At 46.9% G+C, this 21,193-nt stretch overlaps 1 protein-coding gene across 1 annotated transcript in view; it reads right to left on the bottom strand.

The window, feature by feature from the left end:
- The window catches only part of LOC106570575 (ataxin-1), a 169,444-nt gene extending 160,189 nt beyond the window's left edge, over positions 1-9,255 (bottom strand). The window contains exon 1 of the mRNA XM_082961295.1: positions 9,089-9,255. The gene's annotated coding sequence lies outside the window, so the exon portion shown is untranslated. The remainder of the gene's footprint in view (positions 1-9,088) is intronic.
- Between the last annotated feature and the right edge of the window lie 11,938 nt (positions 9,256-21,193).

Genomic DNA, 21,193 nt, shown 5'->3' with positions numbered 1-21,193 from the left:
CCTCACTCCCCGGTCAATCAGCCGCCACAAACCTACCCACCTCATAATACACTATCACTGGTCAGCCGCCATAAATCTACCCACCTCAAACTACACTATCACTGGTCAGCCACCACAATCCTACCCACCTCAAACTACACTATCACTGGTCAGTCAGCCGCCACAAACCTTCCCACCTCAAACTACACTATCACTGGTCAGCCAGCTGCCACAAACCTACCCACCTCAAACTACACTTCACTGGTCAGCCAGCTGCCACAAACCTACCCACCTCATACTACACTATCATTGGTCAGCCGCCACAAACCTACCCACCTCAAACTACACTATCACTCGTCAGCCAGCTGCCACAAACCTACCCACCTCATACTACACTATCATTGGTCAGCCGCCACAAACCTACCCACCTCATACTACACTATCACTGATCAGTCAGCCGCCACAAACCTACCCACCTCAAACTACACTATCACTGGTCAATCAGCCGCCACAAACCTACCCACCTTAAACTACACTATAACTGGTCAGCCAGCCGCTACAAAACAACCAACCTCAAACTATACTATCACTGTTCAGCCAGCCGCCACAAACCTACCCACCCCAAAATACACAATCACTGGTCAGCTAGCCGCCACAAACCTACCCACCTCAAACTACACTACCACTGGTCAGTCAGCTGCCACAAACCTACCCACCTCAAACTACACTACCACTGGTAAGACAGCCGCCACAAACCTACCCACCTCAAACTACACTATCACTGGTTAGTCAGCCGCCACAAACATACCCACCTCAAACTACACTATCACTGGTCAGCGGGCACAAACCTACCCACCTCAAACTACACTACCACTGGTCAGCGGGCACAAACCTACCCACCTCATACTACACTATCACTGGTCAATCAGCCGCCACAAACCTACCCACCTCATAATACACTATCACTGGTCAGCCGCCATAAATCTACCCACCTCAAACTACACTATCACTGGTCAGCCACCACAATCCTACCCACCTCAAACTACACTATCACTGGTCAGTCAGCCGCCACAAACCTTCCCACCTCAAACTACACTATCACTGGTCAGCCAGCTGCCACAAACCTACCCACCTCAAACTACACTACCACTGGTCAGCGGGCACAAACCTACCCACCTCAAACTACACTATCACTGGTCAGCCGCCACAAACATACCCACCAAAAAGTACACTATTTGTGTTCAGTCAGCCGCCACAAACCTACCCACCTCATACTACACTATCACTGGTCAATCAGCCGCCACAAACCTATCCACCTCAAACTACACTATCATTGGTCAGCCGCCACAAACCTACTCACCTCAAACTACACTATCACTGGTCAGCCAGCTGCCACAAACCTACCCACCTCATACTACACTATCACTGGTCAATCAGCCGCCACAAACCTACCCACCTCATAATACACTATCACTGGTCAGCCGCCATAAATCTACCCACCTCAAACTACACTATCACTGGTCAGCCACCACAAACCTACCACCTCAAACTACACTATCACTGGTCAGCCAGCTGCCACAAACCTACCCACCTCAAACTACACTTCACTGGTCAGCCAGCTGCCACAAACCTACCCACCTCATACTACACTATCATTGGTCAGCCGCCACAAACCTACCCACCTCAAACTACACTATCACTCGTCAGCCAGCTGCCACAAACCTACCCACCTCATACTACACTATCATTGGTCAGCCGCCACAAACCTACCCACCTCATACTACACTATCACTGATCAGTCAGCCGCCACAAACCTACCCACCTCAAACTACACTATCACTGGTCAATCAGCCGCCACAAACCTACCCACCTTAAACTACACTATAACTGGTCAGCCAGCCGCTACAAAACAACCAACCTCAAACTATACTATCACTGTTCAGCCAGCCGCCACAAACCTACCCACCCCAAAATACACAATCACTGGTCAGCTAGCCGCCACAAACCTACCCACCTCAAACTACACTACCACTGGTCAGTCAGCCGCCACAAACCTACCCACCTCAAACTACACTACCACTGGTAAGACAGCCGCCACAAACCTACCCACCTCAAACTACACTATCACTGGTTAGTCAGCCGCCACAAACATACCCACCTCAAACTACACTATCACTGGTCAGCGGGCACAAACCTACCCACCTCAAACTACACTACCACTGGTCAGCGGGCACAAACCTACCCACCTCAAACTACACTATCACTGGTCAGCCGCCACAAACATACCCACCAAAAAGTACACTATTTGTGTTCAGTCAGCCGCCACAAACCTACCCACCTCATACTACACTATCACTGGTCAATCAGCCGCCACAAACCTATCCACCTCAAACTACACTATCATTGGTCAGCCGCCACAAACCTACTCACCTCAAACTACACTATCACTGGTCAGCCAGCTGCCACAAACCTACCCACCTCATACTACACTATCACTGGTCAATCAGCCGCCACAAACCTACCCACCTCATAATACACTATCACTGGTCAGCCGCCATAAATCTACCCACCTCAAACTACACTATCACTGGTCAGCCACCACAAACCTACCACCTCAAACTACACTATCACTGGTCAGCCAGCTGCCACAAACCTACCCACCTCAAACTACACTTCACTGGTCAGCCAGCTGCCACAAACCTACCCACCTCATACTACACTATCATTGGTCAGCCGCCACAAACCTACCCACCTCATACTACACTATCACTGGTTAGCCGCCACAAACCTACCCACCTCAAACTACACTATCACTCGTCAGCCAGCTGCCACAAACCTACCCACCTCATACTACACTATCATTGGTCAGCCGCCACAAACCTACCCACCTCATACTACACTATCACTGATCAGTCAGCCGCCACAAACCTACCCACCTCAAACTACACTATCACTGGTCAATCAGCCGCCACAAACCTACCCACCTCAAACTACACTAACACTGGTCAGCCGCCACAAACCTACCCACTTCAAACTACACTATAACTGGTCAGCCAGCCGCTACAAAACAACCAACCTCAAACTATACTATCACTGTTCAGCCAGCCGCCACAAACCTACCCACCCCAAACTACACAATCACTGGTCAGCTAGCCGCCACAAACCTACCCACCTCAAACTACACTACCACTGGTCAGTCAGCCGCCAGAAACCTACCCACCTCAAACTACACTACCACTGGTAAGACAGCCGCCACAAACCTACCCACCTCAAACTACACTATCACTGGTTAGTCAGCAGCCACAAACATACCCACCTCAAACTACACTATCACTGGTCAGCGGGCACAAACCTACCCACCTCAAACTACACTACCACTGGTCAGCGGGCACAAACCTACCCACCTCTAACTACACTATCACTGGTCAGCCGCCACAAACATACCCACCACAAAGTACACTATTTGTGGTCAGTCAGCCGCCACAAACCTACCCACCTCATACTACACGATCACTGGTCAATCAGCCGCCACAAACCTACCCACCTCAAACTACACTATCATTGGTCAGCCGCCACAAACCTACCCACCTCAAACTACACTATCACTGGTCAGCCAGCTGCCACAAACCTACCCACCTCATACTACACTATCATTGGTCAGCCGCCACAAACCTACCCACCTCATACTACACTATCACTGGTCAGTCAGCCTCCACAAACACACCCACCTCAAACTACACTATCACTGGTCAATCAGCCGCCACAAACCTACCCACCTCAAACTACACTATCACTGGTCAGCCGCCACAAACCTACCCACCTCAAACTACACTATCAATGGTCAGCCAGCCGCCACAAACCTACCCACCTCATACTACACTATCACTGGTCAGTCAGCCGCCAGAAACTTACCCACCTCAAACTACACTATCACTGGTCAGCCGCCACAAATCTACCCACCTCAAACTACACTATCACTGGTCAGCCACCACAAACCTACCCACCTCAAACTACACTATCACTGGTCAGCCAGCTGCCACAAACCTACCCACCTCATACTACACTATCATTGGTCAGCCGCCACAAACCTACCCACCTCATACTACACTATCACTGGTTAGCCGCCACAAACCTACCCACCTCAAACTACACTATCACTCGTCAGCCAGCTGCCACAAACCTACCCACCTCATACTACACTATCATTGGTCAGCCGCCACAAACCCACCCACTTCAAACTACACTATAACTGGTCAGCCAGCCGCTACAAAACAACCAACCTCAAACTATACTATCACTGTTCAGCCAGCCGCCACAAACCTACCCACCCCAAACTACACAATCACTGGTCAGCCAGCCGCCACAAACCTACCCACCTCAAACTACACTATCACTGGTCAGCCAGCCGCCACAAACCTACCCACCTCAAACTACACTATCACTGGTCAGCCAGCCGCCACAAACCTACCCACCTCATACTACACTATCATTGGTCAGTCGCCACAAACCTACCCACCTCATACTACACTATCACTGGTCAGCCAGCTGCCACACACCTACCCACCTCAAACTACACTTCACTGGTCAGTCAGCCGCCACAAACCTACCCACCTCATATAACACTATCACTGATAAGCCGCCACAAACCTACCCACCTCATACTACACTATCATTGGTAAGCCGCCACAAACCTACCCATCTCATACTACACTATCACTGGTTGCCAAGCCGCCACACACCTACCCACCTCAAACTACACTATCACTGGTTGCACAGCTGCCACACACCTACCCACCTCATTCTACACTATCACTGGTCAATCAGCCGCCACAAACCTACCCACCTCATACTACACTATTTCTGGTCAGCCGCCACAAACCTACCCACCTCATACTACACTATCACTGGTCAGTCAGCTGCCACAAACCTACCCACTTCAAACTACACTATCACTGGTCAGCCAGCCGCCACAAACCTACCCACCTCATACTACACTATCACTGGTCAGCCGCCACAAACCTACCCACCTCAAACTACACTATCATTGGTCAGCCGCAACAAACCTACCCACCTCATACTACACTATTTCTGGTCAGCCGCCACAAACCTACCCACCTCATACTACACTATCACTGGTCAGTCAGCTGCCACAAACCTACCCACTTCAAACTACACTATCACTGGTCAATCAGCCGCCACAAACCTACCCACCTCAAACTACACTATCACTGGTCAGCAGCAACAAACCTATCCACCTCAAACTACACTATCACTGGTCAGCAAGCCGCCACACACCTACCCACCTCATACTACACTATCACTGGTCAATCAGCCGCCACAAACCTACCCACCTCATACTACACTATCATTGGTCAGCCGCCACAAACCTACCCACCTCATACTACACTATCACTGGTCAGCCAGCTGCCCCACACCTACCCACCTCAAACTACACTTCACTGGTCAGTCAGCCGCCACAAACCTACCCACCTCAAACTACACTATCACTGGTCAGCAAGCCGCCACACACCTACCCACCTCATACTACACTATCACTGGTCAATCAGCCGCCACAAACCTACCCACCTCATACTACACTATCATTGGTCAGCCGCCACAAACCTACCCATCTCATACTACACTATCACTGGTCAGCCAGCCGCCACAAACCTAACCACTTCAAACTACACTATCACTGGTCAATCAGCCGCCACAAACCTACCTACCTCATACTACACTATCACTGGTCAGCCAGCCGCCACAAACCTACCCACCTCAAACTACACTATCACTGGTCAGCCAGCCGCCACAAACCTACCCACTTCAAACTACACTATCACTGGTCAATCAGCCGCCACAAACCTACCCACCTCAAACTACACTATCACTGGTCAGCAGCCACAAACCTACCCACCTCAAACTACACTATCACTGGTCAGCCAGCCGCCACACACCTACCCACCTCATACTACACTATCACTGGTCAATCAGCCGCCACAAACCTACCCACCTCATACTACACTATCACTGGTCAGTCAGCCGCCACAAACCTACCCACCTCAAACTACACTATCACTGGTCAATCAGCCGCCACAAACCTACCCACCTCAAACTACACTATCATTGGTCAGCCGCAACAAACCTACCCACCTCATACTACACTATCACTGGTCAGCCGCCACAAACCTACCCACCTCAAACTACACTATCACTGGTCAGTCAGCCGCCACAAACCTACCCACCTCAAACTACACTATCATTGGCCAGCCACCACAAACCTACCCACCTCATACTAAACTATCACTGGTCAGCTGTCGCAAACCTACCCACCTCATACTACACTATCACTGGTCAGTCAGCAGCCACAAACCTAACCACTTCAAACTACACTATCACTGGTCAATCAGCCGCCACAAACCTACCCACCTCAAACTACACTGTCACTGGTCAGCCGCCACAAACCTACCCAACTCAAACTACACTATCACTGGTCAGTCAGCCGCCACAAACCTACCCACCTCAAACTACACTATCACTGGTCAGCCAGCCGCCACAAACCTACCCACCTCAAACTACACTATCACTGGTCAGCCAGCCGCCACAAACCTACCCTCCTCAAACTACACTATCACTGGTCAGCCAGCCAGCCACCACAAACCCACCCAACTCAAACTACACTATCACTGGTCAGCCTGCCGCCCCAAACCTACCCACCTCAAACTACACTATCACTGGTCAAACAGCAGCCACAAACCTACCCACCTCAAACTACACTATCACTGATCAGCCGCCACAAACCTACCCACCTCAAACTACACTATCATTGGTCAGCCAGCTGCCACAAACCTACCCACCTCATACTACACTATCACTGATCAGCCACCACAAACCTACCCACCTCAAACTACACTATCACTGATCAGCCGCTACAAACCTACCCACCTCAAACTACACTATCACTGGTCAGCCGCCACAAACTTACCCACCTCATACTACACTATCACTGGTCAATCAGCCGCCACAAACTTACCCACCTCATACTACACTATCACTGGTCAATCAGCCGCCACAAACTTACCCACCTCATACTACACTATCACTGGTCAATCAGCCGCCACAAACCTACCCACCTCATACTACACTATCACTGGTCAATCAGCCGCCACAAACCTACCCACCTCATACTACACTACCAAGAAGACAAGGTACATAAATAAACAATGTGGTTCCGTGGCCTGCAGAGTACAGGTTTAAATGGGCAAGGTTATATACACAGGTTATATACAGAAGCTCTGTGGTGAAATGACAACCTAGTCTAAATGTCAACTCCATAGCAGCAGCCATCCACAGTACAGAGTACAGAGAACTGTATACACTGAACAATGGTAAGCCTCTGTATGTGCAACAACATAATGAAAAATATTAGCATACATAAACAACACATAGGCCTATCAGGTATTGAGATGAAACATGATATATTATCATCAAAATCAAATCAAATCAAATTGGTCACATACACATGGTTAGCAGATGTTATTGCGAGTGTAGCGAAATGCTTGTGCTTCTAGTTCCGACAGTGCAGCAGTATCTATCAAGTAATATCTATCAAGTAATATCTAACAAGTAATATCTGTCAAGTAATATCTATCAAGTAATATCTATCAAGTAATATCTGTCAAGTAATATCTAACAAGTAATATCTAACAAGTAATATCTGTCAAGTAATATCTAACAAGTAATATCTAACAAGTAATATCTGTCAAGTAATATCTAACAAGTAATATCAGTCAATTTCACAACAAATAAGATCATCAAGATTGTGATTATAATTGTGATCCAACCAATCTTCATTTTTTTATTGGATACAGAGGTGCAACAAATACTTCACCTCTTGTCATGTTACTGCATTGCAAAACGGCCTCCAGACATGTTTTTTTTAATATGCATTATTATGCTCATAAGCAAGCTGGTGTACGCTAAAGTACGACAACGTGTATTCTTGTTTTACTGCAGGCTTGCATGTTGTTGAAAAATAATTTCGCAGTATCAAGTGTCCTTCATTGCAAAGTTACTGTAACATTTTACAGCATAATGTTTTTTTATTTCGGCAACATTGAAACACTCTTTGACCAACCACCTTCGTTTGTAGATACTGGATCAAATGTAAGCATGTAATAACAGTGTAGTGGTGGTGGCATGTAGCAGTCTGTAGCCTATCCTCTTGGGAAGACAGGTTTTACTATGCCAATCTTACTATGCATTGTGCAATTCCTGACTGTAAACAGAGTATAAATACCTCGCTATCACAACCCGGGATCCCTACAGTCCTGTTATATAACCACCAAAGCTGGGATGAGTGACATCACGCCACGGGTAGTCGAGCAATCACTAGACACATTCAGGAGACCCAATGTCCTTTACAAACCAGCCAGCGTCAATGAAAAGCGATTGTAGCCTAACCGAGTAGATAACATTTTCTCCCCCCCAAATGAAAGGGCATGTCGTGTACTATGTGTTTGTATAATGACGCCGGTTACATTAGGTGGACTAGGGTTAGTTGGTTTGCCCTGTTTTTGAAGAATATAAAACACTTCCGCGATGGAATTAGAAACTAAAATGTGTCGCATGAGTGGACATACGGCCACGTAGGCTACTCACGTACCACAACCATTTTAAAAGTGGACGGTTGAAGGCTATACTATAAATATGTATTTTACTATTCTTTATGCAATGTTTCTGGTTGGGGTGGCGCAGTTAGCTTGCCTGTCCTACACACCAACCCGCCTGTGAAACACTCCTTGCTCGTTTTCAAGTCCGCGAAACCACCGCGCTCTTGTGTCAAACTTAATAGTTCGTTTGCATTTTTGTTCGAAATGACAAGTGCATGACTGTAAACCACAAACAACCGTCTATGCTCCGGGCACAAATAAAATAGGTCAGAGTGCGAAGTAAACATTTTCAAAGGCTTTGGAAATAAACGAACGCTCTCTTTGCGCGTACGCCTTCCTTCCAGTTCCAGCCATTTTCTCTACCTCTACCGCTTAGCAAAGAAAAAAGTGACACAAAAAAAATGACACAGACTAAGAGTATAGACAGAGCTAGGACTTACTGTACGGTGTAATGGTCTGGTAAGAGCGGTCTCTCCTTGTTGCCAGGGCTTCCTGTTCCTGCGCTGACGGTGGAATCGTCTCCCTCCACTCCTAATGATGTCTGCAGCGCGGAGCTAATAGCTCCACCGCTCTATGCCGCCACCTTCAGAGAGAAAGATAGGGAGGGAGAGAGGGCGAGAGGGAGGGAGGCGGAGAGAGGGTGAGAGGGAGGGAGGCAGAGAGAGGGAGGGGCGAGAGGGAGGGAGGCAGAGAGGGAGGGAGAGAGGGCGAGAGGGAGGGAGGCAGAGAGAGGGTGAGAGAGAGGGAGGGCGAGAGGGAGGGAGGCAGAGAGGGAGGGAGAGAGGGCGAGAGGGAGGGAGGCAGAGAGAGGGTGAGAGAGAGGGAGGGAGAGAGGGCGAGAGGGAGGGAGGCAGAGAGAGGGTGAGAGAGAGGGAGGGCGAGAGGGAGGGAGGCAGAGAGGGAGGGAGAGAGGGCGAGAGGGAGGGAGGCAGAGAGAGGGTGAGAGAGAGGGAGGGAGAGAGGGCGAGAGGGAGGGAGGCAGAGAGAGGGTGAGAGAGAGGGAGGGAGGCAGAGAGAGGGTGAGAGAGGGAGGGAGAGGAGGGAGGGAGGCAGAGAGAGGGTGAGAGAGGGAGGGAGAGAGGGTGAGAGGGAGGGAGGCTGAGAGAGAGGGAGGGAGAGTGAGTAGTGTGTCTGTGTGTCTGTGTGTGTGTGTAATACAAATATGGAGCAGTTGGCAGGCTTAGTGGTAACTCAGGGTTTGTACTCTGCTCTGTACAGAATTTAGTAGAAGGGAAACAAACAACTGACAGGAAAATAAATGAAGTCGACGAATAGTGAATCACTAGACTAAAACCTTCAACATGTCCATGGGATTTCTTATTTCCTTATTTAGCTCATATACTATTGGAATTGATTGCATTATTGCATTACCATGTAGGCCTATAGCCTGCCTTGTGCTTGAGAGCAACAGTTACTTTAAGCTCCCTCATTCCAACTCAACAGAACAGAAAACTACGACTGGTGCTTAATGTAGTGTTGAGATGGCAATCTGAAAGCATAGAAGAAAGACATACTGGCTGACTGGCTAACTGACTGAATGACTGGCTGGCTGACTGGCTAACTGACTGAATGACTGGCTGGCTGACTGGCTAACTGACTGAATGACTGGCTGGCTGACTGGCTAACTGACTGAAAGACGGGCTGGCTGACTGGCTAACTGACTGAATGACTGGCTGTCTGACTGGCTAACTGACTGAATGACTGGCTGGCTGACTGTCGTCAAACTGTGAAAGGAACAACTTGTTGGATCTCAAGTGCTAGCTAATATGTGTTGTTTTACTCCTGCCTCGTCAACAGTCACTCGTTGTTATGAAACATACTTTCTTTAGTTAGAACCACGGAATTACATCAGCTGAAGAAGATTTCATTTTAGTGTTGAAATTCAGTTGGCCAAGGCCAAGAGGACACTTTTGGTCTGATGCGAAGTCACTTTGAGTATAAATATATACCCAGACTCAGGTAAAACATTTGAATTATTATTCATTTTTTCCGCTGTCATGACATGTGTAAAGGTTATATGATCAATTCATAGATTTTACTGTATAGTAGTTCTTATGATGTGCGTCTCACATCCACCCACGCACCCCATCCTGATTGTCCTTGCAGGTTAAATACCATTTCCCCAATGTCTTTTCTCTTATGAGGGACTCGACCAAATAGCACCCACCTTTGGCCTGAGGCATTTACAATCCCATGAATAGCTGCAATTACAGCAGAATAATCTTTATAACCCTCTGTTATAACAGTGACAGCAGAATAATCTTTACTAACCTCTGTTATGACAGTGACAGCAGAATAATCTTTATAACCCTCTGTTATAACAGTGACAGCAGAGTAATCTTTATAACCCTCTGTTATAACAGTGACAGCAGAATAATCTTTATAACCCTCTGTTATAACAGTGACAGGAGTATAACCCTCTGTTATAACAGTGACAGGAGAATAATCTTTATAACCCTCTGTTATAACAGTGACAGCAGAATAATCTTTACTAACCCTCTGTTATAACAGTGACAGCAGAATAATCGTTATAACCCTCTGTTATAACAGTGACAGCAGAATAATCTTTATAACCCTCTGTTATAACAGTGACAGGAGAATAATCTTTATAACCCTCTGTTATAACAGTGACAGCAGAATAATCTGTATAACCCTCTGTTATAACAGTGACAGGAGAATAATCTTTATAACCCTCTGTTATAACAGTGACAGGAGAATAATCTTTATAACCCTCTGTTATAACAGTGACAGGAGTATAACCCTCTGTTATAACAGTGACAGGAGAATAATCTTTATAACCCTCTGTTATAACAGTGACAGGAGAATAATCTTTATAACCCTCTGTTATAACAGTGACAGCAGAATAATCTTTATAACCCTCTGTTATAACAGTGACAGGAGTATAACCCTCTGTTATAACAGTGACAGGAGAATAATCTTTATAACCCTCTGTTATAACAGTGACTGGAGAATAATCTTTATAACCCTCTGTTATAACAGTGACAGCAGAATAATCTGTATAACCCTCTGTTATAACAGTGACAGGAGAATAATCTTTATACCCTCTGTTATAACAGTGACTGGAGAATAATCTTTATAACCCTCTGTTATAACAGTGACAGGAGAATAATCTTTATAACCCTCTGTTATAACAGTGACAGCAGAATAATCTTTATAACCCTCTGTTATAACAGTGACAGGAGTATAACCCTCTGTTATAACAGTGACAGCAGAATAATCTTTATAACCCTCTGTTATAACAGTGACAGGAGAATAATCTTTATAACCCTCTGTTATAACAGTGACAGCAGAATAATCTTTATAACCCTCTGTTATAACAGTGACAGCAGAATAATCTTTATAACCCTCTGTTATAACAGTGACAGCAGAATAATCTTTATAACCCTCTGTTATAACAGTGACAGGAGTATCAACCCTCTGTTATAACAGTGACAGGAGAATAATCTTTATAACCCTCTGTTATAACAGTGACAGCAGAATAATCTTTATAACCCTCTGTTATAACAGTGACAGGAGTCATAACCCTCTGTTATAACAGTGACAGCAGAATAATCTTTATAACCCTCTGTTATAACAGTGACAGGAGAATAATCTTTATAACCCTCTGTTATAACAGTGACAGCAGAATAATCTTTATAACCCTCTGTTATAACAGTGACAGGAGTATAACCCTCTGTTATAACAGTGACAGGAGAATAATCTTTATAACCCTCTGTTATAACAGTGACAGCAGAATAATCTGTATAACCCTCTGTTATAACAGTGACAGGAGAATAATCTTTATAACCCTCTGTTATAACAGTGACAGGAGAATAATCTTTATAACCCTCTGTTATAACAGTGACAGGAGAATAATCTTTATAACCCTCTGTTATAACAGTGACAGTAGAATAATCTGTATAACCCTCTGTTATAACAGTGACAGGAGAATAATCTTTATAACCCTCTGTTATAACAGTGACTGCAGAATAATCTTTACTAACCTCTGTTATAACAGTGACAGCAGAATAATCTTTACTAACCCTCTCTTATAACAGTGACAGGAGAATAATCTTTGCTAACCCTCTGTTATAACAATGACTGCAGAATAATCTTTACTAACCCTCTGTTATAACAGTGACAGAAAGACACCTATTGTATCCACAAACACTTCCATTTGAATTTGTAAAATAAACCTATAAATAAAGTATTCAATGCTCTAGTATTTTATTCTCAGAACCTTCATGCACACGGTTGCAGAAAGAACGCAGTGAAACTTGATTCCAAGCATGAAAGAGAGCCACTGCAAGAGGACAGAGAGTGACGAGAGAGAGAGAGAAAGAGAGAGAGAAAAAGAGAGAGAGCAAGAGAGAAAGAGAGAGAGAGAGAGAGAGAGAGAGAGAGAGAGAGAGAGAGAGAGAGAATAAGAGAGAGGACGAGAGAGAGAAAGAAAGAGAGCAAAAGAGAGAGACATACAGTATATTTTCTGTAGTTCCTTGGAATAGGCCACATTCCCTCATTCAGTAGTTGGTGTGGATTCTGTACACTGTAAATGTGCATATTACATGTGCATATTACAGCTAAAGTAGTTTGGAAATGTTTGACATTTTGTCCTAAATAAATCCTGACAGGTTGAGTTCTGTCTGTACCTGTCCCATAGGGCTGTGTGTCTGTCAGAATACAGAGCTCACCCCCTCCTTTCTGCTGCCCTCTCTGTGACATCTCAAACACACTCACCTGATCTACTCGTCCCTACACCCCCTGCTGGGGAATGGTGGAAGTGTTTCAACTTCAGAGACATGGAATTAAAGTGGCAGTATGTGCTGTACAGCTGCTCATGACATTGTAATCATGGGCGCAACATTCACTGGGAACGGAGGGGGGGGGGGGACATTACAGTTTTATCATTGTAATGTGATACAAAACAAGGCAACGGTGTGCATTAGGACCATGAGGACGCCTCGAAGTGGGCGGGTAGGCTGTTTGGAGTGTTTATGTCCCCCCCCACTTCTAAAACCAAAGTTGCGCCCCTGACTGTAATACTGTAGCTACAACAACACTGAACAAGGTATACACACATACATATGGTCTACTATCTGAGGTTAAAAAATCTATACATTATATAATATAATCCAATATACTTTTCTCAAACTGCGGTGTGGGTAGCTCAGTTAACTTAAGCTACTGGACCATTGGTGGAGCACTATCTCAATTGTAAAGTGAAATTACGCTCTTTCTGGCCCAGCCCAGAGTTTAAAGTTTGGCCTTTTGGCAGCTAATTTGAAAGACAAAAACTCTGCCGTCTCTATGCCCATTCTGACAGATCCACCTTGCTTCTGCAGTCACTGACAGCTAGGGAAAATTAAGGGCCAGATTACAGGCAGAGAGTTCCTAATCTCAGCATTGAGAGCGTCCAATTTAATCAACGTGTTCTGTGTAGACAGATTAGCGCTAACCTGGGGACTCTTAATGTGATTGTTGAAAGTTTAATTAGTGGGTCTAAAACCCGTCGCATCACAGAGTCAGCAAGACATCGTACCCCCTTTCTCTATCTCTCTCCCCCTGAGAGAAAGAGAGAGATTGAGAGAAAGAGAGAGATTGAGACAAAGCAAGAGAGAGAGAGACAAAGCAGGGGAGAGAGAGAGCAAAGCAAGAGAGAGAGATAAAGAGGGAGCGAGAGAGACAAAGCAAGAGAGAGAGAGAGAGAGAGAGAGAGAGACAAAGCAAGAGAGCGAGAGAGAGGAGAAAGACAGTGAGAGATGGAAAGAGAGAGAGACAGTAAGAGGGAGAGAGAGAGAGACAGTAAGAGGGAGAGAGAGAGAGAGACAAAGCAAAAGAGAGAGAGAGAGACAGTAAGAGGGAGAGAGTAAGAGAGAGAGAGACACAATAAGAGGGAGAGAGAGAGAGAGAGAGAGAGAGAGAGAGAGAGAGAGAGAGAGAGAGAGAGAGAGAGAGAGAGAGAGCAAGAGATGGATAGAGAGAGAGAGAGATGGATAGAGAGAGAGGGAGTTGCTGAGAAGTGGAGAGAGAAGAAGAGATTCAAAGGGGCTTTGAGTAATTCACATTCTGTGTGGAGAGAGAGATAGTGATGTGTTGGAAGTTGCTGTCACTGATGCCAGGAGTGACATGGTGCGGATGTACCGATATAGCATGAACAAAGGACTCTGAGCCACAGACTGACTCCTCACAGCTCGCTAATTACTCTGGATCTGTAGCAATGGGTCTGTGTAAGTATACAGTGTGACATGGATTACCTCACTTTCACCATGTATTGATAGTAAGTGTACACACATGTAAACAGTACATACATTTTAAACTACCAGATCAGGCTGATGAACAAGACTGTTTTTGTCTAGACTTTTTAAATATTTAGTTAACCTGAAATTACCAAAGTGAAGCTATGTTTGTGTGTGTGTGTGTGTGTGTGTGTGTGTGTGTGTGTGTGTGTGTGTGTGTGTGTGTGTGTGTGTGTGTGTGTGTGTGAGTGAGTGTGTGTGTGTGTCTACACTACCAGTCAAAAGTTTGGACACACCAACTCATCCAAGGGTTTTTCTTTATTTCTACTGTTTTCTACATTGTAGAATAATAGTGAAGACATCAAAACCATGAAATAACCCATATGGAATCATGTAGTAACCAAAAAAGTGTTAAACAAATCAAAATATATTTTATATTTGAGATTCTTCAAAGTAGCAACCCTTTGATTTGATGACAGATTTGCACACTCTTGGCATTCTCTCAACCAGCTTCATGAGGTAGTCATCTGGAATGCATTTCAATTAACAGGTGTTCCTTGTTAAAAGTTCATTTGTGGAATTAATGCGTTTGAGCCAATCAGTTGTGTTGTGACAAGGTAGGGTGGTATACAGAAAATAGCCCTATTTGGTAAAATACCAAGTCCATATTATGGCAAGAACAGCTCAAATAAGCAAAGAGAAACGACAGTCCATCATTACTTTAAGACATGAAGGTCAGTCAATCCGGAACATTTCAAGAACTTTGAAAATGTCTTCAAGTGCAGTCGCAAAAACCATCAAGCGCTATGAGGAAACTGTCTCTCATGAGGACCACCACAGGAAAGGAAGACCCAGAGTTACCTCTGCTGCAGAGGATACGTTCATTAGAGTTACCAGCCTCAGAAATTGCTAATAAATGCTTCACAGAGTTAAAGTAACAGACACATCTCAAAATCAACTGTTCAGAGGAGACTGTGTGAATCAGGCCTTCATGGTTCAATTGTTGCAAGAAACCCCTACTAAAGGACACCAATAAGAAGAAGAGACTTGGTTGGGCCAAGATACACGAGCAATGGACATTAGACCGGTGGAAATGTGTCCTTTGGTCTGGAGTCCAAATTTGAGATTTTTGGTTCCAACCGCCGTGTCTTTATGAACGGATGATCTCCCCATGTGTGTATTTCCCACCGTGAAGCATGGAGGAGGAGGTGTTATGGTGTGGGTGTGCTTTGCTGATGACACTGTCTGTGATTTATTTACAATTCAAGGCACACATAACCAGCATGGCTACCACAGAATTTTGCAGCTTTACGCCATCCCATCTGGTTTGGGCTTAGTGGGACTGTCATTTTTCAACAGGACAATGACCCAACACACCTCCAGGCTGTGTAATGGCTATTTGACCAAGAAGGTGAGAGATGGAGTGCTGCATCAGATGACCTGGCCTCCACAATCCCGACCTCATTCAAATTGAGATGGTTTGGGATGAGTCGGACCACAGAGTGAAGGAAAAGCAGCCAACAAGTGCTCATCATATGTGGGAACTCTTTCAAGACTGTTGGAAAAGCATTCCAGGTGAAGCTGGTTGAGAGAATGCCAAGAGTTTGCAAAGCTGTCATCAAGGTGGCTATTTGAAGAATCTCAAAAATAAAATATATTTGTTTTACACTTTTTTTTGATGTCTTTACTATTATTCTACAATGTAGAAAACAGCAAAAATAAAGAAAAACCCTTGAATGAGTAGGTGTTCTAAAACTTTTGACTGGTAGTTTGTGTGAGTGTGTATGTATACAAGCTTCATGTGTAGCATCATCTCCACCACCTTCATCTCTGTCTGTCTGTCTGTCTGTCTGTCTGTCTGTCTGTCTGTCTGTCTGTCTGTCTGTCTGTCTGTCTGTCTGTCTGTCTGTCTGTCTGTCTGTCTGTCTGTCTGTCTGTCTGTCTGTCTGTCTGTCTGTCTGTCTGTCTGTCTGTCTGTCTGTCTGTCTGGTACAGTAGCTCATGACTATGGCAGAGCAGAAGAATAGTTTAATTATTGACCAGTCAACCCTGGCTGAGAGACATCACCCCATTGTGTCCTGTATCGTACAGTATGTTCCTCTACTCTCAGAACACACAACGTTCCTCTCCCTCTCCTCTCAGAATGGGTTCACCCAGGAGTCAGCTGTATTATGGACAAGGACTACACACACACGCATGAACACACACACACTATCCTTGGAGGGACCAAACAATTGATTCCCATTCAAAATCCTATTTTCCCTAACCCTAACCCTAACCCTATACGCCTAACCCTAACCCCTAAACCTAATTCTAACCCCAATTGTAAACCTAAACTTTTAAGCGTAATATAGCCTTTTTCCATGTGATGACCGGCGAAATGTCCCCACTTGTCCAAGTTTTCTGGTCCCCACAAGGATATTAAAACTAAACACACACACACACACACACACACACACACACACACACACACACACACACACACAGTTTAAGACGGACGTTTACGCACAATTAGGTTGGAGTCATTAGAACTTGTTTTTCAACCACTCCACAAATGTCTTATTAAAAAACTAAAGTCAGTTAGGACATCTACTTTGTGCATTACACAAGTAATATTTACAACAATTGTTTAAAGATGTTTTTTACTTATAATTCACTGTATCACAATTCCAGTGGGTCAGAAGTTTACATACATTAAATTGAATGTGTCTTTAAACAGATTGGAAAATTTCAGAAAATTGTGTCATGGCTTTCGAAGCTTCTGATAGGCTAATTGACATCCTATGAGTCAATTGGATGTATTTCAAGGCCTACCTTCAAACTCAGTGCCTCTTTGCTTGGCATCATGGGAAAATATAAAGAAATCAGCCAGGACCTCAGATTTTTTGTTTGTTTGTAGACCTCCACAAGTCTGGTTCATTCTTAGGAGCAATTTCCAAACTCCCAAAGGTACCACATTCATCTGTACAAACAATAACACGCAAGTATAAACACCATGGGACCACGCAGCCGTCATACCGCTCAGGAAGGAGACGCGTTCTGTCTCCTAGAGATTAACATACTTTGGTGCGAAAAGTGCAAATCAATCCCAGAAAAACAGCAAAGGACCTTGTGAAGATGCTGGAGGAAACAGGTACAAAAGTATCTATATCCACAGTAGAACGAGTCCTATATCGACATAACCTGAAAGGTCGCTCAGCAAGGAAGAAGACACTGCTCCAGAACCGCCATAAAAAAAGCCAGACTACGGTTTGCAACTGCACATGGGGACAAAGATCGTACTTTTTAAATGTCAGGAATTGTGAAAAACTGAGTTTAAATATATTTGGCTAAGGTGTATGTTAACTTCCGACTTCAACTGTATATCTCTGGACTTTGTCACTGGGCTCCCTCCGTCTCATGGCAACACCGTCATTCTAACGGTAGTCGACCCATTTCATCCCTCTCCCCAAACTACCTTCTGCCAAGGTGGACGGCCCAGCTTATGGTGCAGCATGGATCCATGGACTCCCGGTAGACATGGTCTCCGATCGGGGTTCTCGTCTCAGTTCTGGGAGGCATTCTGCACCCTTATTGGGTCGTCGGCCAGTCTGTCATCTGGATTCCATCCCCAAACTAATGGTCAGTCGGAACGAGCCAACCAAGACCTGGAGACCACCTTAAGGTGCCTGGTCTCAACCAACCCCACTCCCTGGAGCCGTCAACTGGTCTGGGTGGAGTATGCCTGGAACACTCTTCCCAGTTCTGCAACGGGACTCTCCCCTTTTGAGTGCTCCATGGGGTATCAGCCTCCACTCTTCCCTGAACAAGAGCAGGAGGTCAGCGTACCCTCGGCCCAGATGTTTGTCCGCCGCTGTCGACGTACCTGGAGAAGAGTCAGGGCAGCTATTCTCAAGACCAACTCCAGGTATCGTCGACAAGTGGACCGTCGCCGGACCCCAGCTCCCCACTACCGCATTGGGCAGAGGGTATGGCTTTCCACTCGGGATCTGCCCCTTCAGGTAGAGTCCCGCAAGCTGTCTCCCCAGTTCATTGGTCCTTTTCCCATCTCCAGAGTCCTGAGTTCCACTGCTGTCCGTCTTGTGTTACCCCGTACCCTCCGTATTCACCCTACCTTCCATGTGTCTAGGATTAAGCCTGTGTCTCACTGTCCTTTGTTGTCAGTCTCCAGGCCTATCCCTCCCCCCCGGGTTAAAGGGTGGCCAGCCAGCGTATACGGTGAGACGCCTCCTGAAGGTTCGACCACGGGGCAGGGGTTTCCAGTACCTGGTTGACTGGGAGGGTTATGGCCCAGAGGAGAGTTGCTGGGTTCCTGCTAAAGATATCTAGGACCTGGCCCTCATCACTGATTTCCACCACCGACACCCCGGTCAGCCAGTTATGCATGTCTAGAGGGGGAAGAGCTGGCTAGCAGAGGACTACTGTGTCTAGAGGGGGAAGAGCTGGCTGGCAGAGGACTACTGTGTCTAGAGGGGGAAGAGCTGGCTAGCAGAGGACTACTGTGTCTAGAGGGGGAAGAGCTGGCTAGCAGAGGACTACTGTGTCTAGAGGGGGAAGAGCTGTCTAGCAGAGGACTACTGTGTCTAAAGGGGGAAGAGCTGGCTGGCAGAGGACTACTGTGTCTAGAGGGGGAAGAGCTGGCTGGCAGAGGACTACTGTGTCTAGAGGGGGAAGAGCTGGCTAGCAGAGGACTACTGTCTCTAGAGGGGGAAGAGCTGGCTAGCAGAGGACTACTGTGTCTAGAGGGGGAAGAGCTGGCTGGCAGAGGACTACTGTCTCTAGAGGGGGAAGAGCTGGCTAGCAGAGGACTACTGTCTCTAGAGGGGGAAGAGCTGGCTAGCAGAGGACTACTGTCTCTAGAGGGGGAAGAGCTGTCTAGCAGAGGACTACTGTGTCTAGAGGGGGAAGAGCTGGCTAGCAGAGGACTACTGTGTCTAGAGGGGGAAGAGCTGGCTAGCAGAGGACTACTGTGTCTAGAGGGGGAAGAGCTGGCTGGCAGAGGACTACTGTGTCTACAGGGGGAAGAGCTGGCTAGCAGAGGACTACTGTCTCTAGATGGGGAAGAGCTGGCTAGCAGAGGACTACTGTGTCTAGATGGGGAAGAGCTGGCTGGCAGAGGACTACTGACTCTAGAGGGGGAAGAGCTGGCTAGCAGAGGACTACTGTGTCTAGAGGGAGAAGAGCTGGCTGGCAGAGGACTACTGTCTCTAGAGGGGGAAGAGCTGGCTAGCAGAGGACTACTGTGTCTAGAGGGGGAAGAGCTGGCTAGCAGAGGACTACTGTGTCTAGAGGGGGAAGAGCTGGCTAGCAGAGGACTACTGTCTCTAGAGGGGGAGGAAGGGGAGATGGGGAAGAGGAGGGGAGATGGGGAACAGAAGGGGAGATGGGGAAGAGGAGGGTAGATGGGAAACAGGAGGGGAGATGGGGAGGAGGAGGGGAGATGGGGGATAGGAGGGGAGATGGGGAACAGGAGGGGAGATGGGGAACAGGAGGGGAGATGGGGAAGACGAGGGGAGATGTGGAAGAGGAGGGGAGATGGGGAATAGGAGGGGAGATGGGAAAGAGGAGGGGAGATGGGAAACAGGAGGGGAGATGGGAAACAGGAGGGGAGATGTGGAAGAGGAGGGGAGATGTGGAAGAGGAGGGGAGATGGGGAACAGGAGGGGAGATGGGGAAGAGGAGGGGAGATGGGGAACAGGAGGGGAGATGGGGAACAGGAGGGGAGATGGGGAATAGGAGGGGAGATGTGGAACAGGAGGGGAGATGGGGAAGAGGAGGGGAGATGGGGAAGAGGAGGGGAGATGGGGAACAGGAGGGGAGATGGGGAATAGGAGGGGAAATGTGGAACAGGAGGGGAGATGGGGAAGAGGAGGGGAGATGGGAACAGGAGGGGAGATGTGGAAGAGGAGGGGAGATGGGGAACAGGAGGGGAGATGGGGAATAGGAGGGGAGATGTGGAACAGGAGGGGAGATGGGGAACAGGAGGGGAGATGGGGAATAGGAGGGGAGATGTGGAACAGGAGGGGAGATGGGGAAGAGGAGGGGAGATGGGGAACAGGAGGGGAGATGGGGAACAGGAGGGGAGATGGGGAAGAGGAGGGGAGATGGGGAACAGGAGGGGAGATGGGGAATAGGAGGGGAGATGTGGAACAGGAGGGGAGATGGGGAAGAGGAGGGGAGATGGGGAAGAGGAGGGGAGATGGGGAACAGGAGGGGAGATGGGGAAGAGGAGGGGAGATGGGGAACAAGAGGGGAGATGGGGAAGAGGAGGGGAGATGGGGAAGAGGAGGGGAGATGGGGAACAGGAGG

The sequence above is a fragment of the Salmo salar genome, chromosome 14 (genome assembly GCF_965601325.2).
Source record: "Salmo salar chromosome 14, fSalSal1, whole genome shotgun sequence".
Classification (NCBI taxonomy): Eukaryota; Metazoa; Chordata; class Actinopteri; order Salmoniformes; family Salmonidae; genus Salmo; species Salmo salar.
Note: the sequence above shows the minus strand (reverse complement) of the source record. Positions and strands in the feature narration are given on the sequence as shown.